This window comes from Lathyrus oleraceus, chromosome 7, assembly GCF_024323335.1.
Source record: "Lathyrus oleraceus cultivar Zhongwan6 chromosome 7, CAAS_Psat_ZW6_1.0, whole genome shotgun sequence".
Classification (NCBI taxonomy): Eukaryota; Viridiplantae; Streptophyta; class Magnoliopsida; order Fabales; family Fabaceae; genus Lathyrus; species Lathyrus oleraceus.
Window position 1 is genome coordinate 2593013 of NC_066585.1, and position 5694 is coordinate 2598706.

Below are 5694 nucleotides of genomic sequence, written 5' to 3' on the forward strand. Positions count from 1 at the left end.
AACCTCAATGCCTTTCTGACTTACTATGAAACCCAATAATTTACCAGATTGGACCCCAAAAATGCATTTCGCTGGGCTCAATCGCAACTTGAACTTTCAGAGTCTGGCAAATAATTTCCTCAAATATTCCAAGTGATCATCTTAAGTTCTGAATTTGACAACCATGTCGTCCACATTAACCTTAATCTCTTTATGAATCCTGTCGTAAAAGAAGGTTACCATGGCACATTGATATGTTGCCATTAAATAGTTGAAATAACAATAAGTAGCTATTTAATCTATAATAGTTGAAATATATAATAGATTATTTAATAATATTAATATTATTTCATAATATCAATAAAATTAAAATTAAAATATAATCTTAAATAATATTGTGATACGGTGAACTGACTTTGTGTTTTTGCTTTGAAAAGCAATGTTGCGGATAGCAAGAGTCGCCACCGACTTTTCTTTTATCCAATAAGGAAAGGCGGAAAAGAACAGGAAAGACCTTGATTAGATTTTGAGTTCGGGAGGTACATTATACAAAGGGAAGGTGTTAGCACCCTTTGTATCCATGGTTATCCATGGGCTCTTAATTGCTTAACTCACTTATGTTTTCCTTGTTTGAGAAAGTGTTTGAGAACTGTGGTGTGTTTAGAAAATATTTTGAAATGAGAGTTTAACTTTGTAATGATTCTTGTACTAATGTATACAAAGTGTTTATCTCGTTTGATTTTGAAAGATATTTAGAAAAATATAACTCGGCGATGATTCTGGTGGGAATGTATACCAAGTGGTAATTTTCTAAAAGATGTTTTGAAAAGTGTGAGGTGTGAAAAGTATTTTAAGTTGCGAGCAAGCATTTAAGAGTTATACCTACCCAAGGTCTTTATAGGTATTTCCTATCCTTAGGAGGGTAAAACTGTCCTTACTATTGAGAAGTAAGTAATTTTATCCTTTGGATGTAAAGGGACATCGTGGGGTCGTCGATTGGTCATTGAAGGCAACATTTGTAAGGATACCTTAGCATTCGAAGAGACTGTCATCATTTAATCGTAGGCTACAACGAAGGGTCATCGAGGGACAAAGTCATATATTCGAAGGCAACGTTCGAGGGACAAGATCATATATTCGAAGGCAACGTTCGAGGGACTATGATTTATCTTGTAGGGACATTGACCTTTTGATCAAAGGGATTATGACTTATCTGTTTAGGGATGATGATGATTTAATCGAAAGGGTCTTTGCTAAGGGTATCCCCACATTCGCGGGACATGACCGTAATATCGTAAGGCAACAAAGAGAGGGATAAGATAACGTATTCGAAGGCAATGTAATTAACCAAGTAATCAGAATAAATCTCCACGATGATATCCCACAAATAAAATGGAATGCCAAGCTATCTCTTTAAGAGTCACGGGAGCCCTTACAAAAACTCAGCAAACATTTTAGAATAACGGGATGGGGTGCAATCAAGAGTTGCACCGAACAAAAGAATCATAGCAATAATAGTGTCAGGCAAACAACGTGCAAATGCAATAGAAAACATGTCGAACAAATACAGAACAGATCAGAATGCAAACAGAAGAAATCAATTACTATCATGTTCGCTACTGCCTCGCCTAGCGAAGGCCTGGCGAACCCTCGCTACATGTTCGCTTAGCGAGGTGCTAGCGATCGACTGCGGGTTCAGGGTTATTCTTTGATAACAGCACGATTTCAGAAACCCCAAACCCTATGGCATCCATTACAAAAATTACATGATCGAATATTCAAAGTATTATTTTACACATTTATGCACATATAAACACACATGCAAAACCTAACGATATTCGCCTTTCCAAATCCAACCATAATGCCTCATACATTTAGAAATTTCAAATTGGGAGCATAGAGTAGTGGGAATAGGGCAAACCTGATTAGAGGGATAGAATGAAGTTGAATTGTACCGTCAGGTTTACAGAGCAATCTTAGGGTTTATGCCTGGTAGGGTTGGTGAAGGTAACCTTTGTGCAAATGAGTTCCCTTCAGTGTATATGGAGGCTGCTCTGAATTAGCTTTTAGGGTTTTTCTCCGTTGTTTTTCTGATCTCCCTTGTTTTTCTGATCTCCCTTGTTTTTCTCATCTCTTGTTTTTCTGATCCCCCTTTTTCAAATGAAGTTCTGGAATTTATAGCTGATTTTTGTGTCTTGGTGGGCTCAGACTGAAGGCAATTCAGGCCCAGAATTTTTGTATATCCGCAAGCTTCGCTAGGCGAACGAGCTAGCGAAGGGTTCGCTAGGCGAACACTCAGCGAGTGTTCCAGCAAATGCTCCCAGAATTGGATAAAAGCATAGCTAGTACTTACTCGCTATGCGAGCAGCTAGCGAGCATTCCAGTAGCGAAATCAACAAGATTCGCTGGAGCGAAGGAGGAAGCGCGGGCTTCGCCTAACGAAGGTTTTGCTCGCCTAGCGAGCATGACAGTTCAGGCCATCTTCTGGATTTGGTAGCCTGTGCGCTGGATTTTTGTTCCTTTGAAAAATCAATAGACCTCTGTTTGAAAGTATAAAAATTAACAGGCAAATTTTGGGGTATGACAGCTGCCCCTGTTCAATATTCTTAAACCGAGAGAATTAGAATGGTATGTACGCCGTTCCTGATCTGGAGGTGGAACATTATTGAACACTTAGAATGCCCCGGAAATTTTCACTTGTTAATTAAAAGATAGTCTTGATGGAGATGAGCTTAAAGATGCCATCCAGGAAGTTTGATGATGAGAGCTTCAGAGTGCGTCGTATATTAGACCATATCTGAAGACATGGGTGTCACATTGAGTCGTACGCTAGACCGTATAGTGAGTCATCTATTAGGTGATGTTAGGGTGAGTTGAACCTGATGAGATAAGGATCAGAATGGGTCATACGCTAGACCGTATTTGAGTAGCAGAGTGAGCCATCTGTTAAGCTGTATCTGGAGAAATAAAAATCAGAATGGATCGTACGCTAGATCGTATCTGAGTAGCAGAATGAGTCGTCCATTAGGCTGGTGACTTCAATGGGGAGGAAAGATCAGAATGGATCATACGCTAAATCGTATCTGAGTTGCAGAATGAGCTGTCCATTAGGTTGTATCTGAGATAAAAAGTAGTCGTACGCTAGACTACATTTCAGAATGTACCGTATGCTAAATAGTATCTGAGTAGCAGAATGAGCCGTCCCTTAGACTGTATCTGAGATAAAAAGTAGTCATATGCTAGACTACATTTCAGAATGTACCGTACGCTAGGTAGTATCTGAGTAGCAGAATGAGCCATCCGTTAGGCTATATCTGGAGAAGTAAAGATCAGAATGGATCGTACGCTAGATCGTATCTGAGTAGCAGAATGAGTCGTCTGTTAGGCTGTATCTGGAGAAGTAAATATCAGAATGGATTGTACGCTAGATCGTATCTGAGTAGTAGAATGAGTCGTCCGTTAGGTTGTATCTGATGATAAAAGGGGTAGTCATACACTAAACTACATTTCAGAATATACCATACGTTAGGCAGAATCAAAATGAGCCGTACGTTAGGCTAAATCAGAATGAGTCGTACGTTAGGCTATATCTGATAATATTTGTATATGTTGTATTTGCAATAAATTTCTGGGATGGGCTTAAGGATGCCATCATTAGGAGGATATCAGAACGCTTGTCAGAATGAATATTCATATGGATTATATTTGAAAAATGTATATGAATCTTGAATGTAATTGATAAAGATCCGTCTGAATGAGTCTTTATTTTGACTGTATCAAGAGGATAATTAACCTGAAAAGAAAGTTAGCCTCATGGCAAGTTATGATGCATGAGATGTTTTATGCCTTTGAAAATAAATGCGAACATTGTATGCATGTATATGCTGTGAAATGATGTATGAATGAATTATGCGTCTGAAAAATTTGCCATGGGAAAATAAATCCCGACATTCTGGTTGGAGACCTTTGTATTGGTGACCTTTTCTTAGCTGGGGATATTTGATTTCTGTCTGATGGTAGAAATATTCAACAGAACCTGACTGGGGATAAAAGAGATGACCAGTCTGCCTAGTAGTGCTAATTTCTTCTGGGGATAACTGGTTTTGCTAGGGATAGGGATTTGCAACTGGATTTGTAGGAAAGCATGGTTAAACCTTATCCTTGATCCTAAAGTCTTTTAGTAATTGCTATTGCTATTTTATGCATATATTTTCGGTAAACATCAATCATATTCAAATTCATATATTAATTCGAATTAAATCAATGGACGTTTATGCAAACACAACGGAGAAACTAAAACAAAAGTATCTTTTTGGAAATAAAATTGTATTGATTCTGAAAAAGGGCCTATAAACAGGCAATTTTAATACAAGGAGGCAGAAATCCTAGTAAGAGGAAATAGTCAAGAAAGCAAAGAAAAACAGCTATGAGAAAAAAAAGTCCTATTGATTTAAATTCTGCTACTGCTATTATGTCTTCAAGCATCTCATCCCTTGCTGTCGGATAAAAGTGATTGGCTTGCTCAATCCCTTTGACTTTGGTGAGGCTGATCGAGAACGGAACATAGTCATACGCTTTAATCCCTAATTTTTGCCTGGACCGCCTTTTCAGGTTTTCAGTCCACCAGGATACCCTTTTTTGCCCAAGCCGCCTTTTCAGGTTTTCGACTTGCCGGGTGTACATTTTTATATGTTTATCCCTAATTTTTGCCCGAACCCTATTGGTTCGCTGGGATGCCCTTACTTTTGCCTAGATACGTCGACCTAGCGTGTCTCTTTTATGCGTAGTATTTTTTAACTATGTCTGCGTTCACGGGATGCGGGAAATCTTCTCCATCCATTGTAGCAAGCATCATGGCTCCACCAGAGAATACCTTCTTAACTACAAATGGCCCTTCGTATGTGGGAGTCCATTTGCCTCTAGGATCACCTTGTGGTAGAATGATATGCTTTATCACCAAGTCGCCAATTTGATACACCTGTCTCTTGACCTTTTCATCTAAGCCTGCATCTTTCATAATTCTTAGAGAAGGAATCTGAACTTCCACTGGTAAAACGACTTCCATTCCGTAGACTAAAGAGAAAGGAGTTGCCCTTGTCGAAGTGCGTACTAAAGTGCGATAACCATGAAGAGCAAATGATAACATCTCATGCCAGTCTTTGTATGTTACTGTCATCTTTTATATAATCTTAATATTCTTATTAGCAGCTTCTACGACGCCATTCATCTTTGGCCGGTACGGAGAAGAGTTATGGTGTTTTATTTTGAACTGCGTGCAAAGTTCAATAATCATCTTGTTGTTCAAATTAGTACCATTATCAGTGATAACTCTTTCAGGGATGCCATACCGACAAATAAGATTATTCTTGATGAACCGTGCCACCACATTCTTGGTGACAGAAGCAAATGAGGCTGCCTTTACCCACTTCGTAAAGTAATCAATAGCAACAAGAATGAAACGATGTCCATTAGAAGCAGTAGGTTTAATCTCTCCAATCATATCAATGCCCCACATTGCAAAGGGCCAATGGGATTTCAACACGTTCAATGGAGCAGGAGGTACATGTACTTTGTTCGCATAGATCTGGCACTTGTGACAAATTCTAGAGTGATGGTGGCAATCAACTTCCATAGTAGACCAATAGTACCCTGATCTCATAATCTTCTTGGCCATCGTATGTCCACTAGAATGAGTCCCAAAAATACCGTCATGCA